The sequence below is a fragment of the Jaculus jaculus genome, chromosome 8 (assembly GCF_020740685.1).
Source record: "Jaculus jaculus isolate mJacJac1 chromosome 8, mJacJac1.mat.Y.cur, whole genome shotgun sequence".
Taxonomy (NCBI): domain Eukaryota; kingdom Metazoa; phylum Chordata; class Mammalia; order Rodentia; family Dipodidae; genus Jaculus; species Jaculus jaculus.
This window is the reverse complement of record NC_059109.1, coordinates 60,239,772-60,253,616: the sequence shown is the minus strand read 5'-3', so window position 1 is coordinate 60,253,616 and position 13,845 is coordinate 60,239,772. Positions and strand designations below refer to the sequence as shown.

The 13,845-nt window shown below is 40.3% G+C and overlaps 1 protein-coding gene and 1 pseudogene across 1 annotated transcript in view; one reads left to right on the top strand and one right to left on the bottom strand.

The window, feature by feature from the left end:
• The window catches only part of Emc7 (ER membrane protein complex subunit 7), a 63,090-nt gene that overhangs the window by 19,157 nt on the left and 30,088 nt on the right, over nucleotides 1–13,845 (bottom strand). The gene's annotated exons all lie outside the window — the stretch shown is intronic.
• Nucleotides 10,497–10,743, top strand: LOC123462811 (annotated as a pseudogene).

Here is a 13,845-nt window from a genome sequence, read left to right as displayed (position 1 = left end):
TTTTTTTCTTTATAAAACTTTTTTTTATTAACAACTTCCATGATTATAAAAAAAAGGGTCACATGGTAATATCCTCCCTCCACCCCACTTTCCCCTTTGAAACTCCATTCTCCCCATCTTAATAAGTCTCTCTTTTATTTTGATGTCATGATCTTTTCCTCCTATTAATTGATGGTCTTCTGTAGGTAGTGTCAGGCACTGTGAAGTCATGGATATCCAGGCCATTTTGTGTCTGGGGGAAAGCATGTTGTAGGGAATACTACCCTTCCTTTGGCTTTTACATTCTTTCTGCCACCTCTTCTGCAATAGACCCTGAGCACTGGAAGGTGTGATAGAGATATTGCAGTACTGAGCATTCTGGTCACTTCTTTCCAGCACCATGGTGCCTTCTGAGTCATCCCAAGGTCACTGCCATCTGAAAAGAGAAGATTCTCTACCAAAAGTGAGAGTAGTATTAGTATAAGAGTATGAACATTAAGAAGTGCTTACTGGGCAGTTTGATAAGCACAGTATACACATTTAGCCAGACAGCAGCAGACATTACACCCCTAGGGCTCATGACTACCCCTGTTTTAAGTTTTCAGTATCAAGAATGTATTCCCTCCCATAGAGCGGGCCTCCAGTCCAATTAGAGGGCAGTTGGGTTCCACCAAGACAGACATGCCACTATTGGACCTGTTGGCTCATTTGGGCTGGCTGGCCTAATATAAGCCATAGCCCATTTTTTAATTGGGTTGTTTTATTATTATTTACTTTTTGAGTTCTTTGTATATCCTAGATATTAATGCTCTATCAGATGTATAGCTGGTAAAGATTTTCTCCCATTCTGTACAGTGCCTCTTTGCTCTGTTGACAGTAATTTTGCCATACAAAAGCTTTCTAATTTCATGAGGTCCCAGCTATTAATCTGCAGTTTTACTGCCTGAGGAATTGGGATTACATTCAGAAAGTCCTTGCCAAGACCAATATGTTGAAGGGTTTCCCCTACTTTTCCCTCTAGCAGTATGTTTCAGGTCTGATATTAAGGTCTTTGATCCATTTGGACTCAACTCTTGTGCATGGAGAGAGATAAAGATCTATATTCATCTATAGATACATATCCAGTTTTCCCAGCACCATGTGCTGAAGAGGCTGTCTTTTCTCCAATGAGTATTTTTGGCAATTTTGTCGAAGATCAGGTGGCTGTAGCTATCTGGACTTATATCAGGGTCCTCTATTCTGTTCCATTCATCTACATACCTACTTTTGTGCCAGTACCATGCTGTTTTTGTTACTATGGCTTTGTAACATAGGTTAAAATCAGGTATGGTGACATTATCAACCTTTTGTTGGTGGTGTTGTTTTTTTGTTTTTTTTTTTTGAGTAGGTTCTCATTCTAGCCCAGCTGAACTGGAATTCACTATGTAATCTCATATGTGAACTTATTGTGATCCTCTTACCTCTGCCTCCCAAGTGCTGGGATTAAAGGCATGTGCCACCACACCCAGCTTTCACCAGCCTTATTTTTGTTGCTCAAAATTGTTTTAGATATTCTTTGGTATCTGTTGAAATGGTACCTTTTTCATGTCTAATTTTATTAGTCTTTTTCTCTGCTCTCTTTTGGTCAGATTTACTAATGGTTTATCAATCTGTTTATCCTTTTAAAGAACCAACTCTTTCTTTCACTGATTCACTGGATTGTTTTCTATTTCATTAATTTCTCCCTTAATCATTATTGTTTCTTCATGTCTACTGATTTTTGGTTTGCCTTGTTCTATTTCCAAGGCTTTAAGGTGAAGCATTAAATTGTTTCCTTGCAAACTTTCTAATTTCTTAATATGGGCACTTAAAGCTATAAATTTACCTCTTAGGACTGCCTTCATTGTGTCCCAGAGACTTTTTTGTGTTCTCATTATCATTTGACTCTATAATTTTTTTATTTCCTTCTTGATTTCTTCATTGACCCATTCATCATTTAATAGTGTGTTGTTTAATTTCCATGATTTTGTGTATGCTCTATAGCCTTTCTTGCTATTGATTTGTAGTTTGATTCCATTGTGGTCAGATAGAATGCAAGGAATTATTTCAATTTTCCTGAATTTGTTAAGATTTGCTTTGTGTCCTAATGTATGGTCTATTTTAGAGAATGTTCCATGTGCTTCTGGAAAGAATGTGTATTCTGCAGCCTTTGGATGAAATGTCCTGTATATATCTGTTAGGTCCATTCCTTCTATGATCTAATTTAGTCCAGATGCCTCTCTGTTTATTTTTTCCCCAGGATGAGAGTGGGGTGTTGAAGTCACCCACTACCACTGTGTTTGGTGTTATCTATGACTTTAGTTCTAATAGTGTTTGTTTGATGAATTTGGGGGGCCCCATGTTAGGTACATATATGTTTAGGATTGTAATGTCCTCCTATTGGAGGATGTCTTTAATCAATATAAAGTGGCCTTCATTATCTTTCTTAACTAATGTTGGACTGAAGCCTACCTTGTCAGATATTAGGATAGCAACCCCTGCTTGTTTTCTAGGCCCATTTGCTTGAAACACCGTTTTCCAACCGTTCACCCAAAGATATATCCATGCTTTTTAGAAAGGTGAGTTTCTTGGAGGCAACAAATTGAAGGATGCTGCTGTTTAACCCAGTCTGCAAACCTACTTCTTTTGGTTGGGGCATTGAGGCCATTGATATTAAGAGATATTATTGAAAGGTGTGGGTTTGTTTTGGCCATTTTTTTTTTTAGTTCTTTCAGTTTTATCTTTGCTCTCTTGTGTTAACTAGTATTTGAGTATTGTTTGTTTTTTCCATGTTCCTTATATGTGTGCTTTTTTTTTTTTTTCCTCTTCAGCATGGAGGATTCTTTCAAGTATTTTCTTATTTTTCTTTTTCTTTTTTTTTTTGTTTTTCAAGGTAAGGTCTCACTCTGGCCCAGGCTGACCTGGAATTCACTATGTAATCTCAGGGTGGCCCCAAACCCATGCCTATCCTCCTACCTCTGCCTCCCAAGTGCTGGGATTAAAGGCGTGTGCCACCACGCCCGGCTCAAGTATTTTCTTTAGAGCTGGTTTTGTCTTCAAATATGCCTTTAGCCTGCTTTTGTCGGGGAATGTCCTTATTTTCCCGTCTATTTGAATGGATAGCTTTGCAGGATAAAGTAACCTTGGTTGACAGTTGTTAAATCTTTCACAACTTGGAGGTAATATGATGGAGAATGGAATTTCAAATGGGAAAGTGTGGGGGTGGGGAGGGAGGGAATTACCATGGGATATATTTTATAATCATGGAAAATGTTAATAAAAATTTAAAAAAAAGTTTATTAGTACCTACACCTGGGAAGAGCTTCCTGTCCTGCAGCCAGGGTGAGCCCAGTAAGTTTCTTTTGCATTTCATGAGCCTGCTGAAGGAAGGAGGGAAAGCTTCCATCTGAAGAAACAGCCACATCATGGCTCTTTGGTTGCTGTTTGGGGGGTTTTGCTGTTATTGATGTTTGTTTTGTTTTGTTTTGTTTTGTTTGTCAAGGTGGGGTTTCACTCTAGCCCAAGCTCTCCTGGATCTCACTCTGTAGTCCCAGGCTGGCCTGGAACTCATGACAGTCCTCCTACCTCTGCCTCCAGAGTGCTAGGATTACAGGCCAGCACCATGAGTGGCCATAGTGACTGTTTTACATGTCTCATGAACATTTCTTTCAGTCACTTATGTTTCCTTTAGCTTATTTAATTGTACAGACTTTATGATCCTTAAAAAGTGAAAATTTGGTCTGGGCAACTGTGAGAGCTACCTTGAAAAAAAAAAACAAAACAAATTAAATTCACAATCTTTTCTTTGTAAAAAAAAAAAAAAAATCTTTCACAACTTGGAATACATCACTGCAAACCCTTCTGTTTTTTAAAGTTCGTGTTGAGTAATCTGTTGTGATCCTGATGGGCTTGCCTTTGTAGGTAACTTGATTTTTCTCCCTAACTGCTTTCATTATTTTTTCTTTTGTTTGTATTTTTGGTAGTTTAATTGTAATATGGCGTGAGAGCTTCTTTCCAGGTTTTGTCTGGCTGGGGTTCTAAAGGATTCCTGTATCTGCACTGGCACCTCTTTCCCAATTTGGGGTAAGTTTTCTTCTATGATTTTGTTGAAGACGCCTACTATGCCTTTGGAGTGAAATTCTTCTCCTACTATACCTTGAATTCTTATGTTTTATCTTTTCATGGTGTCCCGAGTATCTTGAAATTCCCTCTCATACATCCCTATTAGTTTGTCTTTCTCTTTGTTGGACTGTATTAGATCTGCCACCTGATCTTCTAGTAGATAGTCTGTTCTCTCCTTCATCCATTCTACTGGTGAGATTTTCTACAGTTTTTTTTATTTCATGGTCTGTGTTCTTTATTGCTAGTAATTTTGACTAGTTTTTCTTTATTATTTCTATTTCCTTATTTATGTCTTGTATTGACTGCCTTATTTTGTTAAGTTGGTTTCCTGTATTTTCTTTGATTTCTTTGAACGTATTTATAATCATTCTTTTGAAATCTTACTCAGGCCTTTCCTTTAAATCAGTCTCACTGGAGGTCATTTCTGATGCATTAATTCTTTTTGGTGGATTTATATTATCTTGATTTTTTTGTATTTCTTGTGTTATAATGTACCTATTTTTGCATCTTGGATTGATTTAATGCTTGGATTTTCTACTTATCTGCAGTATTATTGGATATATCAATCAATCAAATGTTATAAATCTTTAGAGTAGGAGCTTAAGGTGCTAGGTGTGGGTCTTAACACTCTAAGAGTAACTACAAATGGGACCTTAGATGTTGCATTTGCCTGCTATGAGAATATTCAAGTAGACTGAATGGAACAAAATACAGGCAGATTCTAAAATTTAACTAAACAATATATACATTCAATGAAAAACAGCACAGTGTATTTATGCAAGAGTAGGTATTATGACATACAGATCCTCTAACAGTCACAGTCCCTTAGGATGTGTGTTGTCCCATACCCTTAATCCTGTCAACTGGGAGGCTAAGGTCTGTTGAAGGTTCCAAGTCAACTTGTGAACAAGTGAGACCCTTCCCTAACAGAAGACAGAAGAGAAAAGAAAGGCATTTAAGTCAGGAAGTAACAAATGACAAGCCCAAAATATAGTTCATTTAAGAATGACAAATCTAAGCCTGGCGTGGTGGCGCACGCCTTTAATCCCAGCACTCGGAAGGCAGAGGTAGGAGGATTGCTGTGAGTTTGAGGCTACCCTGAGAATACAGAGTGAATTCCAGGTCAGCCTGGGATACAGTGAGACCCCACCTTGGAAAACCAAAAAAAGAATGACAAATCTGACCATTCATCAGATTTAAGATATAATTTATCCTGACATGGAAGGTGCAATTAGCACTTCCGATTCAAGCCTATATACCAGGCTTATTTGGTGGGTCCTTACCTGGTGTAATCCTAGTTTCCTTTTGGGATGGTTTTGGTCTCAATTAGGCTGCACTTGCGTCCCTCTTTGCTGTGGTATGTGCTCAGGTAGGCTGGCTGGGTTGCTGGATCACTGCTCTGATCACCTGTGCCAGGTGTTGTACTAGGTGAGCTCCTTTCCCAGGTCTCTGGTGCTTGCTGGCTCTTGGGCCGGTGCACCGGGGGTGGGGTGGGGGGTGGGGGGGGGTAGGGGAGGCCGTGGATGGTGCCTGAAGTTCTCCCACTGGTACTCTTCCTCAGGGGCCACCCTCTGCTCTTCCTTGCCTTCCTCCCTTCATGTTTCTTGAGTTTGCGAGTAGGCCAGTGTGAGTGGAGAATGCCCTCAACTGACTTTTCCTGTGGCCCAGGCAAAGACTGGTGGCTGTGGCCACCCAGACCTGGTTCCACCACAGCTGGAGCTGCTTCTGACTGCCTTGGTAGGCTCTAGACACTCTGGAACTCTCCTACTTTTCTGCTGTGATTGATAATTTCTTGTACTCCTTACTTTTTAGTAGAAGAGTGTGTTTTACTGGGTTTATTTTGGGAATTTTCTCCCCTCAGCTGCTTTAGTGTAGTTCCTATGCCACCATCTTTACCAGAGATGCCCTCCAGATTTCTAATTCCAACCCTCCAGATGGGCAGAGTAGACAGGGAACACTTCCATCCTAGGCCAACACTGCGCTCTATGGTAGCCCTTGCATGGTCCTGATATATCCAAAATGTCTTCAGGTCATGGAAACCATGGTCCATCTTCCAAAGGCACTTTCAGCCTGTTAGGGCATCAGGCCCTGCCTCATGCCACATCTCAACACTGGCCCCTGGAACAGTATGCAATTCATGACCACTCCTCACATTTTTCATGCTTCCAAAACTAATACCAGTTGTGCAAGACACAGCCATATTCTTAATTCAGGGACAAAATAAATCATATCCTTGAAAAACAGGTTCCTTCTCCAGTCAACTCTTTAAAAAAGTTTGCATTTCTCTGATAGTCTTTCCTTGGGCATTCTTTCCATTGTTTTAATATAAAGCCCTTGGGCTATCTTCCTAAAGATTGCTAATGTATTTGACAATAGTAGGTTTAGTAAACAAAGACCAGTCTCAAGGCCTGTAATTTTAACTTGCTAGAGGTTTTCCAGCTTAAAAATCTTAAATCTTGGCCCAGCACTCGGGAGGCAGAGGTAGGAGGATCATATGAGTTCGAGGCTACCCTGAGACTCCACAGTGAATCCCAGGTCAGCCTGGGCTAGAGTGAGACCCTGCTTTGAAAAAAATAATAAAAAAACAAAACAAAACAAAAAAATCTTAAATCTTGGGCTGGAGAGATGGCTTAGCAGTTAAGCGCTTGCTGTGAAGCCTAAGGACCTCGGTTCGAGGCTCGATTCCCTAGGACCCATGTTAGCCAGATGCACAAAAGGGAGCATGCATCTGGAGTTCATTTGCAGTGGCTGGAGGCCCTGGTGCACCCATTCTCTTCCTCTCTCACCCTCTCTCTGTCTCCCCCTCCCTCCCTCTGACGCTCTCAAATAAATAAATAAAACAATAAAATATTTTTTTAGAAATCTTAAATCTCTCAGTCCAATTATCTTTAGCAAAGCACATCAGTTCATTAGAAATTTAACCTTGATTAAACTTTCTGGGCCTGGGCAGCAGAACACAGCCAGCCCTTATGCCAGTAGCCCAGTTCCAACAAAGTCCTCTGCAGTCTTTCCTTCTTCTCCTTAGAAAGTTCATACGTTAAGCCTCAAATTTCAATATTGTCTGCATTTAGCATTCGCAGCCTCTCATCAGAACAGTCCACAATACTTGGCTTATCACTCCAGAAGGTATCAGTTGTAAGCACCAAGTCCATGCTCATTCCTCTGAACCAAAAGTTCTAAAAGACCAACATCCGCATGGTCTTGTTAATCTCACCCTACTCTCAGTACCAAGTTCTGCAGCAGACAGCTTCAGGCTCACTGAGATGAACTTCCAGAATAGGCAGTTATGGAGAAAGGCATATTTATTAAAGCTTACAGATCCAGGAAAAATTCCATAATGGCAGAAGAAGCTGCCTGCTTTCATAGGTCCAAATACAGAGAGAGAAGCCCAAGCCTAAAAGCCAAAAGCTACACAGCACACTTAAGGAACTGCAACTAGGCACATTTGCATATCTTTAGATTAAGATCTGCCCAGTGACATTTGCTTCCAGTCAGGTAGCTGCAGATGTAAACTACAAACTAATAAAACACTAAATATTTTGGGAGCCCTCTATTCAAACTCCCACAGAAGGGTATCACTCCTTACAATGTAACTGTGCACACAGAAATTGGCCCTGATATCCATGACCTCACGGTGCATAGAAATACCTTCACAAGACCTTCATAACAGGAGAAAAAGATGATGACATTGAAATAAAAGAGAGACTAATGGAGAGAAGGAGGGGATATGATGGAGAGTAGAGTTATGAAGGGGAAAGTGGAGGAGGTAAGGGAATTATGGTATATTTTCTATAAGTATAGAAGTTGTCAATAAAAATAATTAAAAGGGAAAAAAAGGAAACAAATGAGGCAGGTGTGGTAGTGTACACCTTTAGTCACAGCAATTGGGAAGCAGAGGAAGTCTTCTACATTGTTGGTGAGAATATAAACTGGTATAGATATTGTGGAAATTGGTTTGTAGGTTTCTGAAGCAGCCAAATGCCACATGTTCTCTCTTATGTGGATCCTAGCTACAAATTTAGATTGGTAGGTGACATTGAGTAAAAGTCAGTAGCAGAGGACAGCAAACTAGAAATTGGATATAAAGAGGGAGGAGAGAAGGTGACTAAAGGGGGGGGGTATTATATACATGTAAACAGATGAAAAGATTACTGGTGGTGTAACGACCTAAGAAAGGTCAGTCAGGTGAAGGGATTAAGTACAGGAAAGGAGGCAGGAGGGTTAATCAAATTTAAGATGTTATGATTAAGCAATATGGAAACCTACTTTTTGAGAATGATACATCCAGAAGCCATAGATTATTACTAGAAAATTTTCAGTGCCAGGGATGGGATACCTTAAAATGAGTTGTTGGCCAGTTGAGGTCCCTGATGCCCCCAAAACATTACAGGCCATTGCCAAGGCCCTTGGTTTCCCACCAGAAACAGATGATAAGACCCTATTGCTGAAGACCCCACATGCTTGGGCTGCAGGTCACTGAGAACTCAAGCTGGAGCTGAACTGAAAACTCCTCCCTATGAACCAGCTGACAGAAAGCTAGAAAAAGCTACATTGCATACAGCCCTATGGGAGAGAGAAGTCATCAGTGATGATAAACAACAGTGGACTTTGCAAGCTTTAAGATTGGCCAGCCAGGCCAAATGACCCAGTGGGTACAATAGTGGCATGTCTGTTATGGGGTGTGGTGGTTTGATTCAGGTATCTCCCATAAATTTAGGTATAGACCAAGGTTCGATTCCCCAATGACCAAATAATCCAGATGCACAAAGTGGCACATGCTTCTAGAGTTCATTTGCAACAGTTGGAGGTCCTAGCATGCCCATTCTATCCATTCTGTTCTCTCTGCTTGAAAATAAATATTTTAAAAGGACAAAAAAAAAACCCTATATTTAGAAAAATATTACTATTTGTTAAGATTACTTTATTCAAAATTGAAACACCCCATCCTCATGTACAGCCAGATGAACAAAGTGGCACATGCATGTAGAGTTCATTTGCAGTAGCTAGAGGCCCTGGCATGCCCATTGTCTCTCTCTCTTTCCCCCTCTCCCCTTGCAAATAAATTAATTAACTTTAAAAAGGGGAGGGGCTGAAGAGATGACTCAGCAGTTAAGTAAGGTTTTATGTGGGTACTGGGGAATTGAACCTGGGCCATCAGGGTTTGCAAACAAGTGCCTTTAACTGCTGAGCCATCTCTCAAGCTCACATAACAGATTTAAAACAAGTATTTCAAAGCCAGGGGTGGTGGCACATGCCTTTAATCCCAGCACTTGGGAGGCAGAACCGGGAGGATTGCTGTGAGTTCAAAGCCAACCTTAGACTACATAGTGAATTCCAAGTCAGTCTGAGTTAGAGTGAGACCCTACCTTGGGAAAAAAATAAAATAAAAAAACACACCATGAGATGGGGAGGTAATATGATGGAGAATGGAATTTCAAAGGGGAAAGTGGGGGGGGGGGAATTACCATGGGATATTTTTTTATAATCATGGAAAATGCTAATAAAAAATTTTAAAAAAAAAGTATTTAATTTTATTTATTATTTTTAATTTTATTTTTTATTTTATTTGAGGGCGAAAGACACAGAGAGAAAGACAGGTAGAGGGAGAGAGAGAATGGGCGCACCAGGGCTTCCAGCCTCTGCAAACGAACTCCAGACGCATGCACCCCCTTGTGCATCTGGCTAACGTGGGACCTGGGGAACCGAGCCTCGAACCGGGGTCCTTAGGCTTCACAGGCAAGTGCTTAACCGCTACGCCATCTCTCCAGCCCTATTTCATTTCATTTTATTTTAACAACTCCTATTTCCACCAGTATTGTGTTCTCAGTATTAAAAAAGTTTAAGCCAGCATGCATCATCTATACTATACTATATCTAAAACTAGAATAATAGTAATAATAATGGGATGGAAATGGAATAAAACAAATGGGTTGTTTCAAAAATTGTATTAGTTGTGGCGGGTGAGTTTTGAGTAGGCGTAGGAGCCCGTGGGATCTGGATGCGGGGTGGGCTCCTGCAGCCGTGCTGGGCGGGCCCAGGAGGCGGGTGATCCCAGTGCCATGGGCCTCCCCCCCACCCAGTCCCCCTCATCCGGGTCTCTGGACCACGGCCTCCGCCTCCCAGGCCGGGCGGGTCCTGGGCAAACTTGCCTCGGTGGCCTGGCCGGAGCGGGGGAAGAGCAGGGTGAGCCCCAGGAAAGCAGGGAGGGCGGGGAGAAGCCAGGCTGGAAGATTGCTGCTATTGTGGGCGGTACAGAATAAAATCCTCTCAGAAATGTATTGTATAACTAAAGACAATGACCACAGGTCATCTGAGATTGTTTGGCCTACTGATAATCCCAGGAAAAGATTAGAGATCACTACTCAAGCAGAAGTTTCCTAAGACTGTCACAAAGATGTTTGACATAAAGGCGTGGGCTGAGTATGTCGTGAATGGGCTGCAAAAGACCCATATGGCTTCCTTACAACAGTCATTCTGGCCCTCACTCCACTCTTCCTAGCAAGCGCTGTCCTGTCCTGGTAATTGGCCAAGATGACTGAGGCCAAGGAGAAAGAGCAAAAGAAGAAAAAACGTCAAGAAAATATTGCCAAAGCTAAACGACTAAAAAAAGATTAAAGGAATGGAGAGGTTGTATCACTGGAGAAAAACCATGGAAATCGTGCAGCTTTGGAAGGACTCACTAAGGTTTCATTCATGTTCATGGAGGTATTACTTAATAAATTACATCTGACCATATAGGAGAATCATGTTCTGGCCTCGATACTGTAGTAACTTTTACGCTGGTACAGAAGTTTGTTGGTTTCTGCTGAAAGTTACTATGAATTGGCATTTACCATACTGGAGCATGTTTAATCTGAAAATCCAAACCCCTCTCAAATGTGAAACATGTGCAGACATGATGCTGCAAGTAGCAGGTTCCACACCTGAACTTGTGAAGGGCTGCAGCTAAGATACAGGAGCACTGAAAATAAAATTCTCTTCAGGTTAAATGAGATGGAGATGAACTTTGATTAGACTTGGATCCCATCAGCAAGTAGTATTCAAGTAGTCTTAAGGTCTGAAAAACTAAAATGTTACTGGTCAATATTTCTATTGAGGGATGCTCAACTTGTAGTTCTTTATAACTGACAGCTGGGTGCCATTTTGCAGCTTATGTTTTCAAGTGAAAACACTATATGAAGAAAAATGGCTTTAGGACTATAAACTTGATTCAAATACTGGTTTAAAATGAGGTTCTATTCTGGAGGTGAAAAGTTTATGTTGGCTTGAAAGACATACAGTACATTAATCACAATTTTAGAATCATTATTATATTTTGGACTAGAAGCATTGCTGACTTTTTCTCAAAGGGAAATGATATTAATGAGTATGTCTTTTTTTGCATTTTTCTCACATTGACCTCTGAGGTGGTAATTATCAAGACATTTTGCATTTTTAATGCAATTTTATAAAGAATTCTCTTACTGGCCATGTAGAGGACCACCTGCTGGACATAATAGTTTTTGTATTTCTGAGCACTGCCATTTTCCTGGATGAGTTGCTGAGAACAGAAACACTGGTATCAAGCTTGCAGACAAAATGCCAAGAGCTGTTGTACTTGGTCATCAGCGTTGCCTTGTGCTTATGACAGCTGTGAGATAGTTAACATGTCTTATCTGATAATTTGCTGATTACATATATAGGACTTTTTATTACATTCTGTTTTAAACTCGTGTGGTAGTGGTGTCATGATTTTTTTTAATCAAACAGGACTAAAGTGAAAATTAAAATTTCAATCTTCTGTAAAGAATAAGTAAACAATTAAATCCTATTTCCTAAGTGGCAGAGAAAGGCTTAAAATTTAAATTAAAAAATTTTTGAACAGCATAGTAGTGATTGCACAAACTAGGTAAATTACATCAAAATGAGAATGGAACATGCTATAATTACAAATACAGAGCAAAAGCCTAGTAAAACTGTAACTTTCAAATACTAAACATGGTTTTTCTAAATGCATGGTCTAGTAACTTTATCACTGTAGTATTTAATATCTTATTAATGTTTTTTGCACCTCTGATAATGAATATTAAGTTACTGTAATTGTTCAGTAATCCTAATTTAAAAAATTAAATGAGATATTGAAATAAATTTGATACTTTTTTATAAAGAAAAAAAGTTGTATTAGTTGTTGATGTTCTCATGTCTTTAGAACCATAAGATTATTTATTTACTTTGGCTAACATACAAAGCAATGGATTTCATTATGGCAGCTTCAGATAGATGTGTCATTATGTTTTTGGGCAGCTCCTTTCCCGACTGCCCTTTGCCAATCCCCATCACCCTCTCATCCCCTTCCTATGCCCAAGCAGTCCTCTCTTCTGTTTTCATGAGATATGTAATCTAAATTCTTGCTTTATTTTTCATTCCTTCTCCCCTTTCAATATCTCTTCTACACCTCTCACAGACCCCTTTCTATTTTCATGACCCCGTGTGTGTGTGTGTAAAAAACAAGGATATTGAGCTGAATAAATGGCTTAGTGGTTAAGTTGGTTCCCTGAAAAGCCAAAGGACCCAGGTTCAATTCCTTAGGACCTATGTTAGCCAGAGGCACAAGGGGGCACACACATCTAGAGTTCATTTGCAGTGGCTGAAGGCCCTGGCGTGCCCATTCTCCGTCTCTCTCCCTCTGCCTACCACTCTATCTCTCTCTAATAAAAAAATTTTTTAAAGAACAAGGATACTACAACACACATATGTAAAAATGTATTACTTTATATCTCATCCTTAAAGGACTTGTGGTTTTTATATTTAATTTAATTTAATTAAATTTTTTTTTTTTGAGGCACGGTCTCACTCTAGCCCAGCCTGACCTGGAACTCACTCTATAGTTTCAGGCTGGCCTTGAACCCACAGCAATCCTCATACCTCTGCCTCTTGAGTGCTGGAATTAAAGGTGTGTACAGCACTATGCGTTTTTATGATTTCAGTGTTTTGTTTTGTTTTGACGTGGGTCTTGTTCTAGCCCAAGCTGACCTGGAATTCACTATGTACTCTCAGGATGGCTTTGAACTCACAACAATCCTTCTACCTCTGCCCTCAGAGTGCTGTGATTAAAGGTATGTATCATCATGTCTATTTTTTTTCAATCTCATGTTAAATTCCTTAAGTTTTTGTCATGTGTAGACTAGTCAGTTTTTGGAGTGACTACAGCAGGGCTGCAGTCTCCTTGTTAGGGACAGGTGCCCTCTGGAGCTTGACTTGCCCTCTGTGTTCCCGATAATCTGTTAGCTGCTACAATCAGCTGAGGACACTGTCCTTTTGACTCTGGTGTGATGAATCATACCCCTTGGCTGGTGGGTATGTGCCTGATTTTTTGAGAGAATGTAGGTCTCCTTGTGGTACAAATTTTAAGGGAGCAGCATTGATGGCAAGCGAATTTGATTTACCTCTATAAATTTTAGCAAAGAGACACCTTCAAACAACCAGCACAACCCACATCAGCAAATACAAACAGCTAGAATTTTAAAATGTTTTTACATGTTAGGATGGGGGTCTGAGATCTGTCCTTAGTGATACATCTTATTTATTTATTTAATTATTTATTTTGATTTGAGAGTGACAGAGAAAGAGGCAGATAGACAGAGAATGGGCGTGCCAGGGCCTCCAGCCACTGCAAACGAACTCTAGACGCATGTACCCCCTTTTCATCTAGCTAAGGTGGGTCCTGGGGAATCGAGCCTCGAACGG